The sequence below is a fragment of the Aotus nancymaae genome, unplaced genomic scaffold (assembly GCF_030222135.1).
Source record: "Aotus nancymaae isolate 86718 unplaced genomic scaffold, 86718_ANA_hifiasm-v0.15.2.pri h1tg000011l, whole genome shotgun sequence".
Classification (NCBI taxonomy): domain Eukaryota; kingdom Metazoa; phylum Chordata; class Mammalia; order Primates; family Aotidae; genus Aotus; species Aotus nancymaae.
This window is the reverse complement of record NW_026988422.1, coordinates 24,796,880-24,809,360: the sequence shown is the minus strand read 5'-3', so window position 1 is coordinate 24,809,360 and position 12,481 is coordinate 24,796,880. Positions and strand designations below refer to the sequence as shown.

Genomic DNA, 12,481 nt, shown 5'->3' with positions numbered 1-12,481 from the left:
GGTCAAGAGATTGAGACCGTCCTGGCCAACATGGTGAAACCCTGTCTGTACTAAAAATACAAAAATTAGCTGGGAGTGGCGGCGTATGCCTGTAGTACGCCGAGATTGGAGTGAGCCGAGATCTCACCACTGCACTCCAGCCTGGCGACAGGGTATAAAAAAAAAAAGAGGGTGAATCTTGCATTTGAACCATGGCATTTTGTCAAGCTGCACTTTATACTGTTATAATAAACCTTTGAGAGCTAAACATTATTGATTCCTAAAACAGAACTTACATGCAAACCTTGTTTTATTACTGATATAAACACATTCTCCTATCTAGTTTCCCTTCAAAAGCTCTAAGTGGTAACATATCAAAATAAAAGGGAATATTTAGAGGAGTGTATGAGTGGTTTGTCTGATAGACTAAGAACTACCTCATAGCAAATTAAACCAGAAAGCTGTAAACTTGGGCCAAATTCACTAAACCTTCTGCAATAATAGATTGCCTAAGTAAATGGTTTATAAATTATTTACCAAAAAAAAGACAAGTAAAAAAATTATTGCAAATAATTTATAAGTGCCAGAATTTTGATGTGATGCCCTTGATTTTTTATATAGAGTCTATATAGGACAAATCATATAAAACTATCATTGAGTACCATCTACATATTTTGTCAATGTCCCTTACACATAATTTTTTCCCTTTGAAAAAGTAATCCATACCTTTTACAAGATTATAGGAGTTGTAAAATCCATCCTCTTTACCTTGTTACTGGCTACCAGGAATTTCTAGGTGCCGGCTTAATCACAGCTAACATATTTCCTCCTGTAATCATATATTTTCAACTTCCAAAAAAACATTTTTTTCCCTCTATTCTGAAAGCCTTTTGGTAAAAAAAAAAAAAAAAAGAAGGTTGCTGTTGTGAGTGATACATGCAGGGCAACTTGATTGCTCTTAGTGCAGAATTGAAAACAAGAAATTTTGGAAATAATAATTTTTTGGTGGTTGGATTGCTGGTTGTATTAGTCCATTCTCACACTGCCATAAATACCCAAGACTGGATAATTTATAAGAAAAGAGGTTTAATTAGCTTACAGTTCTGCAGGCTGTACAAGAAGCATAGCAGCTTCTGTTCAGCTTCTGGGAAGATTTCAGGAACCTTACATTCATGGCCGAAGACAAAGGGGAAGCAGGCTCTTTTTACATAGCTGGAGTAGGAGCGAGACCAAGAGCGTGGGGACGTACTACACACTTTTAAACAACCAGATCTCATGACAGCTCACTCACTATCATGAGATCAGCACCAATGGGGAAATCCACCCCCAGGATCCAATCACCTCCCAGCAGGCCCTACCTTCAACACTGGGGATTATAAATCAACATGAAATTTGGGCGGTGACACAGATCCAAACCATATCACTGGTGATTGTTGGTCCTAGTGTCCTTACTCATAAAAATAAATAAATGGGAGGGTGGGGAGGGATAACAAGGGGAGAAATACCAGATATAGGTGATGGGGGGATGAAGGCAGCAAACCAGCTTGCCAAGTATGTACCTATGCAACCATCCTGCATAATCTGCACATCATGTACCCCAGAATCTAAAGTACAATAAAAAAAAAGAAAGGAAAAAAATAATAAATAAATAAGCCTCTTTTTGTACACATCTTTTTAAATAAGTTTTCCTCAATCCATCTGAAAGTAAGTAGGTGATTTTAAAAAAAAAAAAAAAGCCTTACCAAAAAAAAAAATCTTTCTCAAAATCAAGGTAAAAAAATTTGTATTGTTTTTCTGAAGGCAAATGTAAAGGTATTTAAAAAACACACACACAAACACTACTTCAAAGATGATCTTTAATAATAAGCTTTAAATATAATTTACTCTCATCATATACACACAACTAGAAGAAATGGGACTAATAAACTGAGTTATTACTTCAGCAAATCACCTTACACACCCTAACAAAGCAGAAAGTAGTTAGTTATGCTCTGTTCTTTGGACCTCAAGTATACTTCCACCACTTCAGTTTGACATCAGTGTCCTACAGGTTGGAGAGTCTCTACAGGTCTTAACTGTATACTAGAAATGCCTCACCCACTCTACCTGATGGTGTGGAACTTGCCCTGTCCTGTGAATTAACCTAAAAAGATGTATGCCATGGCTCATTTTAAGTAAAGGAAAATTTTATTTCTCTTTGCACCTTTATGTGAATGCATTCAAGGACAGGGAAAAGGAACTATCTTTAGTTTCATTGACCCTTGTCCTTTGGGAAGTAAATAAGAATTTAATCGATGTAAATGGTTTATATTTCTTATTCTTGCACTACTTTTCTTGTGTTAAAGAAATACTCTGGTTAATTTCAAATATGCATGTTACATCAATTTTTATGCCAGACCCTCTTAACATTGATTGCTTTTATCCTCTCCTCACTCCCTTTAACCATCTCAGATTACTTTTTTGTTGCTGTTTTCTCTGTGTTCTCATAATATTTTGCTCATATCTCTATTTGTGAAGACATTTCTCATCTCTCTAAGTTTCTAGATTTCTGTAAGGACAGCCAATCTTTGCATCCTTCCAGAACTTGGTTCTAAGACTTGCACACAGTGACACTTTAGTAAATACCAATAACAGTTATTTATTAGGACTACTGACAGAAGGATTTGGTGAGTGGATTATGCAACATCATTCTCCCTTCCTTAATATAAACAATGAGGCTGGACTCATCTTTAAATTAGAAAATACAATGCTAGTAATTGTAAAAGATACCAGTTAAGAGTGTCAGTGCTAGAACCAGTCTGCATTCCCAAACATGGCAAGTTATTCACCTGTTTTCAATATCCTCATCTGTAAAAGGGGATGGTAACTGAATGTAAGTTACGGGATATCAAAACTATAAATTAGTTAATACTCACAAAGTACTTAGGGCTTGGCATAAATTAAACTTTAGCAATGCAAACAGACAGAAAATGGTAGTTGTGACTTGGAAATCAAGAAAGTTTTGAAAGAGCCAATAATTTATCAACTAGAATTTGATATCTAAAATGTTATTAGTACTTGATAGCTCAATGAGCTATTGTAATACCTCTATGTAGATTTCATAATAACTTTTCAGAAACTCTTATATGAGACGTTATCAGAAAAAAAATCTTACTCTATCAATTTACATAATTTTAAAATACTGTTTTTTAACCAATATAGAAAAAATAACTTTTGTGTGAATTTTGTCTCTCCTATGAAGTTTATCCTAGAACATTTATTTTGAGAAAAACTTCATGAGAGCATAATTTGGGCAAAAATTTAGATTCTATTGTAATCAATGATCTTAACAATGAATTACTTAGCTTCCAGAATCTAGGGTTGAATAACCTATTTGTCTCACTTTACCGATAGCTGGTACTACTGACAGAAGGATTTGGATTTGGTAAAACAAAAATGAAACACAAGTTTATAAAAAGATACCTCTAATAATGAGTCCTTACACACAATGAGCATTCATCCATCACCTTTCTACAATGCTCTGACAACAAAGAAAGAGCAATCTTCCTCTTAAGAGAAAGATTTAGAGAAATTAAAATCAGTAAAGTTTCACTCATTATCAAGATCAGTCATAACTTAAAATTCAAGCATCTAGCTCTCTTTCTCCATGTCTATATTTAGATCTTTCTATTTTTCCGATTTAAGATAGACCTAAATCAAAATTTTGAAAATTAAGAACAAGCAAGCAAATATTTATTTCCAAAATTTCTTCTCCAAAGTATCTTTTGATTCTTCTTGATAAACTCTGTACTTTATTAATCACCCAAGCCTTTCAATTTAACCAAATACTAGTAATTTTTGTGTCTTTAACTTTTTTTTACTTTTAATTTTTTAAGATGGAGTTTAGCTCTTGTTGCCCAGGCTGGAATGCAATGGTGAGATCTTGGCTCACCGCAACCTCCCAGGTTCAAACAATTCTCCTGCCTCAACCTCACGAGAAGCTGGGATTACAGGGGTGCACCACCACACTTGGCTAATTTTGTATTCTTAGTAGAGACGGGGTTTCTCCATGTTGGTCAAGCTGGCCTGGAACTCCCAAACTCGGTTATCAGCCCGCCTCCCAAAGTGCTGGGATTACAGGCCTGAGCCACGGCGCCAGGCTATTTTTGACGTTTTTATACAGCTGCATAAAGTAAAAATAATTGTCCATCATAAAAAAAATTTTTTGAGAAAATTTTTTTTGATGACAATTTTTTTTTTTTGAGACGGAGTCTGGCTCTGGCTCTGTCACGAGACTGGAGTGCAGTGGCATGATCTCGGCTCACTGTAACCTCCACCTCCCAGGTTCAAGCGATTCTCCTGCCTCAGCCTCCTGAGTAGCTGGGACCACAGGTACCCACCACACCGGCTAACTTTTGTGCTTTTAGTAGAGATGGGGTTTCACCATGTTGGCCAGGATGTTCTCAGTCTCTTCACCTTGTGACCCGCCCGCCTTGGCCTCCCAAAGTGATGAGATTACAGGCGTGAGACACGGAGCCTCGCCAAAAAATAATTTCTACATCTACTTCTTCCATAATTACTCATCCTGTGAGTTAGAAAGTTAATATAAATCTTGATAGTGAAAATACAAGTTATTTTTCTATAGTACATTTTACTTTTGTGTTTGCTAAAAGTATTCATAATTTAAAATTTTCTTCAACTTTTGAGGGAAAGCCAATTTAGTATAGTAATTAAGAAATTCTTGAAATTTCCCAAGAGTACCTCTTAAGCATTCTCATCACAGGAAAAAGCAACTATGTGAGGTGATAGATAGGTTAGATTGATTATAGTAATCATTTCACAACATATACATACTATATCTCAAAACATCATTTTCACCATTTTTTTTTTCTTTTTGAAATGGAGTCTCACCCTGTCGCCAGGCTGGAGTGCAGTAGCATGATCTCTGCTCACTGCAACCTCTGCCTCCTGGGTTCAAGCGATTTTCCTGCCTCAGCCTCCTGAATAGCTGAGATTACAGACGCATGCCAGCAGGCTAGGCTAATTTTTGTATGTTTAGTAGAGACAGACTTTCATCATGTTCAGGCTGACCTGGAACTCCTGACCTTGTGATCCACCCACCTAGCCCTCCCAAAGTGCTGGGATTACAGGCATGAGCCACTGTGCCTGGTGAAATATATATAATTCTTATTTGTCAGTTGTAGTTCAATAAAGCTGGAAAAAGTATATTTGTTAGGAAAAAAGAAAAAATCCTAGGCAGTATTAAGCCAGTTAAGTACACCCAGTTAAAGGCTATGGATTTTTTTGTTTTTGTTTTTAGCATTTATCCCTATTATTATATTTAATACATAATTTATATTTGGTAACTAAGAATACAAATCATTAGAAAGGGAAGTAACTTGATGACAATTTTAAAACTCATATCAATAACAGATTTTTTATAATGTCTTACTTCATGCCAGCACAGTAAACCCTTGGCATTGACAGTTTGTGACCTTCTCAGCCTTCTATAGACCCCTCAGTTAGATTCTATCACATTTGATATGGAGCTTGAGACTTCCTAATGGTCAAATATGCTTTTGAAATTTAGAGTGTACATTGTACATTGAAGGCAGATGTTCCTATTTTTTATTTTTATTTATTGATTTATTTTTATTATACTTTAAGTTCTGGAGTACATGTTCAGAGCATGCAGGTTTCTTACATAGTTATACATGTGCCATGGTGGTTTGCTACATCCATCAACCAGTCATCTAAATTAGTTATTTCTCCTAATGCTATCCCTCCCCTAGCCCCTACCTTGCTGCTATCACTCCCCTATTCCCTACTCTGCTGCTATCCCTCCCCTAGCTCCCCACCCCTCAAAAAACCCCAGTGTGTGATATTGCCCTCTCTGTGTCCTTGTGTTCTCATTGTTCAACTCCCACTTATGAGTGAGAACATGTAGTGTTTAGTTTTCTGTTCTTGTGTTAGTTCTCTGAGAATGATGGTTTCCAGCTTCATCCATGTCCCTGTAAAGGACATGAGCTCATCCTTTTTTATGGCTGCATAGCATTCCATGGTATATATGTGCCACATTTTCTTTATCCAGTCTATCTTTGATGGGCATTTGAGTTGGTTCCAAGTCTTTGCTATTGTGAACAGTGCCACAATAAACGTACGTGTGCATGTGTCTTTATAACAGAATGATTTATAATTCTTTGGGTATATACCTAGTAGTGGGATTGCTGGGTCAAATGGAATTTCTATTTCTAGATCCTTGAGGAATTACCACACTGTCACAATGTTTCACAATGGTTGAACTAATTTACACTTCCACCAACAGTGTTGTAATTTCATTTAATTTTTTTAGTGTTGGTGGAAGATACAAACCAATAAGTTGAGGTAGAATTAATGACACACTATTTTAACTTACACTTCCTCATCAAAGATTTCAAAAGTCTAAAAGATTGTCAGATGTGAGAAGAAATTAAAGAATATACTAGTAATAGTACTAAAGGGATTTTCCAACGGACTAAATTGGGGAGCTAGAGGATGAAGGAGGAATCCTAGGTTTTCCACTTGAGTAACTATGTCATATGGTGAGAAAGTCTAGAACACAAAAACAGTAAGAGTTATTAACAGTTGTGCTTCAGACATGATAAGTTGGAGACACTTTTTACCCATTCCTGTGGAGGTGTGAGAGGTGAACAGAACCATAGGTCTAGAGTTCACAGCTGAAGAAGTCAAGCAAGTGGTTATCATTTAAAAGCCATCAACATATAGATAATACATGTACTTCCAGGCTAGAGTCACTCACTCATTCATTTGTTCAATAAATATTTATTGAGCACCTAATATGAACCAGGTACTGTTCTAGGTGCTAGGAATACAACACTGCAAAAAATTCAGCTAAAAATTATTGCCTTTATACGGCTTACATTCTATGATGAGATACTCCCGCCCCCCGCCCTGGAAGAAAGATGTAGAAGGCAAGAAAAGGATACAAGGCTGATCTCTGGGACATTCCCATCTTGACTACATGATAGGATGAGGTGCAGCCCAGGAAAATACAGTAGAAAGGCCACCAGGAAGGGAGGAGATAATGAAATTGTAGAGTCACAGAAGACAAGAGAGTGATGCAGCCTTTTAAATCCTTTTTCATAGCTGTTCAACTTTGTGAATGCTTGTTGAGGGGTAGAGAAATATTAAAAATATAAAATGATTTTTCAATTTGTTGATGAGGAGATTATGTCCTTATGGCTGAATGAAATGGCAGACAGAATCTGTATTCAAGTGGGTTGTGGCAAAATGCAGCAGTAACAAACTGGAGGCAGTGCGTATGGACTTCTGACAACCTTTACTGTTGAGAGGAGCTGAGAAGTGGGCAAGTGCCTGGAGGGACCTAACGTGATATAGGAATGTCCTTACCAGAGTGTATGCAACATTGTCAGCATTCAATAAATACTATACATTATACATTACTGTTGATAGTAAGTGAGATTTAATTTTAATAGTTTGGATTAAAAATAACTTACTGACAGTGACTTGTCACTGAGCCTGAGAATTATAGTTTTTTTCCACTGAAAGTCTTAAATTAGTTCAAATACATAAGCTAATAAAGATGAATTAATGGTAAACCCATAAAAGTATTTAATTCAATAATAAAATAAATGCAAATAAAACTTTAGGTAGCATTTTTGACCTATTAAATTTGTGTTTTTAAGTGTAATTTTCAATGTGGAAAAACATGAACCTTAAACTGAGTTGGTCAAAATATAACTTTTTGGAAAAGCAAATTCATATTTGCTTTTAGTTTTTACATTTTTGTTTCTAAGTTCCATTATAGTTTACTAAATGGGAAAGAAATTATAAAGTTAAAGTAACACAAAACTCTGGCATTTAAAGAGAGAAAACAGAAATACATACATTTCTATATTTCCTGTAACATCTGATATGGGACTATTCATATAAAATTGATGAAATACCCATTTCTTCAGATTTTGTTACCTCCAAGCTATTTGTTGTGAAGCTCTCTATACAAAGCTAGCTTCAAGACCACCCAGCGTTTCCTGCAGGTGAGAATGCAGCTGCTCACCTTCTTCGTGGAGTGAGTTGCTAGGAGCACAAACACCCGAGTGCCAGCCTCCGGGTTGAATTTGCTTGTTTTCCTTATTTTCTGAAACAGTTCTTCAAAGTACTTAATGACTTGGGACCTGATTTTCCCAATAGTCCCTTGCTCTTTTTTGCAACCCTGTTCTTAGAGCAGTGCAGTTCAAATCTGGCTGCCTGTGTGTGGCTCACATATTAGATATTTTTGGTTTACATGAAATTAGGTGGCCTGTGGATACAGCCCCCAAGCTGGCATATAAAGTAAGAAATGTAAGAATTCTATTAATCTCTAAGTCCTTGAAGGGCCACAAAACCAGTCCAGTGTCTTGGAATCTGATGATTCTTATATGATGGGAATTGCTATAAAGCTCGAGTATGCAGACTTTTAATGGCTAGGTACAGGACTCCTTTCACAATGTAGTGTGGCTATAATTTCTTCTCAAAACTGAGTTTTTATGTCAGCTACATAAAAGCTTATATTTAGCACTTCACAAGTTTTGAAATATTTGTATTATTTTATTTGAGCTTTAGAGTAATCTTATTCCCATTTAAGATTCTGTATTTAGAAATTCAGATTCAGAGACAGTGTGTCTATGTAGCAATGAGGTTTTGCTTCATAAAACTTCCTTAACCTCAGTCAATACAGTACCCAAACGTGCCATAGTAGGCAGGAGAATCTGCAAAGTGTGAGCAGGTATAAGGGTGACATTTCCCCTGCCCTTTAAGGACCAGTGGGAATACACCAGCAAAGCTGCCTTTGCAGTAGCTGTTTCTTACATATGGTCCAGAGCATGCTTCCGGCACCAGTGTCTTGGGGAGAGGTGTGAAAAAGATTTCTCTCTGAGTCCAGGAGAGTGGGCTGTTCGAATCCTCCTGGAGACAAAAGAAAGAATTGGTTCCAGTGCCTTTTTCAATCCTAACAGCTTTCAGATGACACATTGGGAGTCATTTATACAGCCTTGAATATACCCAAAAGTGTTCCTCGCCAAGTCTTCCCACAGTCTACATGAGCCAATGCAGATCACTTTATTTTAAAAGGTTACATGTTATATAAAACCCACACAACTAGCTGCCTTAAATTTTTCTCTACCCCTATTGAACTTCTGTGGGGTTTCCTCTATATTTTCCATATTTAACTATAGCCTAACTAATTTATTGTCACCTATAAAGCAATGTTTATTTTAGTAACCCACCTTCCAAAGGTAGCAGCCATTGGAAGTCCTGCTCAGCTCATCAATAAAACCTACTGCTGCTGTCAGTTGACAAGCTAACTATAAATCCAAAAGGCAACACTCTAGGGAGTCTATTTTTCTTTTGACTATTGCATCAAACCAATATACCGTGCAACTTATGCCCAAAAATGTTCCTTTTATTACTGATAGAAAACTCTCGGAGTCATCATTGCACCTTTCCCTTAACCTATGGGTCAACTGGATTTAACCCCCTGCTGTAGCTGGATGCTTCAGCAGAATGTGTTTTTTTAATAGTTCATCTCAGCAACTAGAAAGTCTACCTTATACATTGTTAAAGGTAAGGACGCCTTCCATTCAGTGTGTCCTGGCACCAAAAGGTACAATAAACCTCTGCAGTGATATAATGGAGTGAGGAGATTTGTTGCTGGCTATGCCTGGATTCAAAGTCTTATTCCACAAATATCACTGGAGGGCTGTCTCGTCTCCTTTTAACAAAGTGGGATATAAGATTTTATTTCTAATTATTACTATAGCTACTACTTCAATTTGCATGATGCCTTTTATTCTATTGTGGTTATAAAACAAAGTCTTACTTTATATTTCTTGTTCATCTTTACTACTAGCCATGAGGTAGATAGCTTTAAATGAAATTTATGTGGATAATATTTTCGAGATGAGAGATCAGTTCCCTATCATAGTGTAGTCTCAACCCATGTCATAAATGCATTTTAGTAAAATAGCAACAAGAGGAAACACGGACAAAACATTCACAGCTGGGCATTTGGTAGCCCATTATCTGAAGCTACTTTTATTTTCTCTGCCTTATAATATCATTTTTATTCTTCTTTGATTAAACCTTTATGGTTTTCATTAACATAAATCATTCAGTTCAAATAATTCCGGTTTCACCTAGTATTATGTAAATTCAGGCTCAGTTTGCTGGTTGACCTGCAATTCTATGCTTCATATATGCAAATACAGCTAACAGTAATTCCTCCATCTTGAAAATAAATAACAAAACTGGATCTTTAAAATATAAAATTTTTAGGTCATTAAAGAAAATTATATATACCTATACTGATAATTTTATCTATAAGTCAAATGAATACATTTCTACTTTAAAGGCATAATTTAAATTTTATAAGGAGTATAAATCAATTTTTACTTATAAATTAAGGACACAGTTCTTATACATAATTGTATAAATGTGAGTGTGCATATTTTCTCCTATATTTTCAAAATGCACACTTAGTCAAATGTGTATACATACTTAATTTTTAGATTTCATGTTTGAGTCTGCTACTAAGTGCAATGAGCAATTTTTTCAAGTCAGTTGTTATATTATTTATTTGCTAGATATGAAAACAACATGAAATTATACTTTAATAGTGGATTGCCAATGCAATTATAAGTTATTTTCCCCAACCATCTCTATTTTTGGTAGATGATTAGTGCCCCGTGGGATCCAGAGACTTCTCTGATCGAGAGCTGTTTGTTTTCTGCATGCTGCAATTATATATTACACATTCACCAATGATGAGTAGCCTCATGTGTTGGGATAAATATGTTATTATAAGTTCAAATGCTTAGATACTTTTTCGATGTTTATTTGAGCTGAGCAAAACATAGTAGTTTCAGTTCACAGGGGGCTTACATAAACCTTTTGGGGGAGAATTTCAGCTCACAGGGGTTTGTAAGCAGATGGCATATGCAAGCAATCACACTTCTCCTTGGTGGGAGGAATGGCATTCTCAAGATAACAAAATAAGAGCGGGAGGTGCCATGACAAGTCTGTTCTCAGTCTCCACCTGGGCTTCCCCACAAGGCAGAGACACTAAGTATATATTTGCAGGCTAATATGGAATCAGAATACAGGGAAATTTTTTTTTTTTCCGGAGATGGAGTCTCACTGTCACCCAGACTGGAGTGCACTGCTGTACTCTTGGCTCACTGCAACATCAGCCTCCTGAATTCAAGTGATTCTCCTGCCTCAGCCTCCCAAGTAGCTGGGACTAAAGGCATCCACCACTACACCCAGCTAATTTTTGTATTTTTAATAGAGACAGATTTCACTATGTTGGCCAGGCTGGTCTCAAACTCCTGACCTCAAGTGATTCAACTGCCTCAGTCTCCGAAGGTGCTGGCATTACAGGCGTGAGCCACCATGCCCGGCCAGGGAAATTCTTTTAACATCTCCAGCCTGGCCTGCCCCCATTCTCCCTGGGATTCTTGGAACCAAGTTGAATCATCCCACTCTTGAGAACTAGGTACAATTTTGCAAGAATTTGGTGGTATTATGTTCAGGAATGCTAGAATCTTACACTACAAATTACTTGTCCTCACAGTGTAGGCACAATAGGCAAGAAATAATTTCAAAATGGTAATGAAAGGACCACAGTTATAATAGTTGAACCAGCACCTAATTCTCCAGTGTATGGAACTCTGGAAAGTCTGTTGGAATATATCTGAGAAGAGCTCTCTACCTTCCAATCAGCTTCATCTATTCCCCACCTAAATCTCGGCAGGACCATTCTGCCCAATGTTCTAAGAACTCAAGGCAATGACCAGTATACTAACATGAAAAGAAGGAAAAAGAGACGAATAATCTACCCCAAGGAAAGCCCTAAACCAGTTTAATGAATGTACAAAGGTCGGGGTGAGTAAAGAGTGGGGCATGGGGAAAAGAAAGAAAAAAAATGAGAGATAAATGAGAAGGGAGTGGGGGAAGAGAGAGGAGTGGATGAGAGGGAGAAGGAAGAGAAAAACAAAGAAAGAAAAGGGAAGCAGAAAAAGAAGGGAGGGGAGGAGAGAAGAGATGAGAGAAGAAAAGAGGTGGGAAGAGTGCATGTTTCTTATTCCTCATTGCCCTACTCACTAACAAAAGTGTTTCAGTCAAAGTCCTACAATCTGACAGAGACCAGTAGAAATGCTTCCTCCCTGAGAGAGGAAATGAAAAGAAATGGATATAGAGTTAGTTAGAGAAAACAAAAAATTATTTTAATTCTCTCCTTTCTGCTAATCCATCATGTTTTAAAATAACCAGAGAGGTCTAACCAGACCCCAGGTAATTTTCTCTTAAAAAACAAACAAACAAAAACAAAACAAAACAAAAACTATGACTGCAATAGATGCTTGCAAAACAGGATTGGCACTCAGATGTGCCCTAGGACAGCTCTATAGTGTGATCACTAAAACAACACAAACAGACCAAACTGACTTCTGTCATTCTGGTTAAACTA

The 12,481-nt window shown here is 36.7% G+C and overlaps 1 non-coding gene across 1 annotated transcript; it reads left to right on the top strand.

Moving 5' to 3' along the window:
• Nucleotides 1-888: 888 nt before the first annotated feature.
• LOC135274463 (U11 spliceosomal RNA) lies at nucleotides 889-1,021 on the top strand. The gene has a single exon (XR_010342287.1). It is a non-coding gene; the product is annotated as a U11 spliceosomal RNA (small nuclear RNA).
• The last annotated feature ends 11,460 nt before the right edge of the window (nucleotides 1,022-12,481 follow it).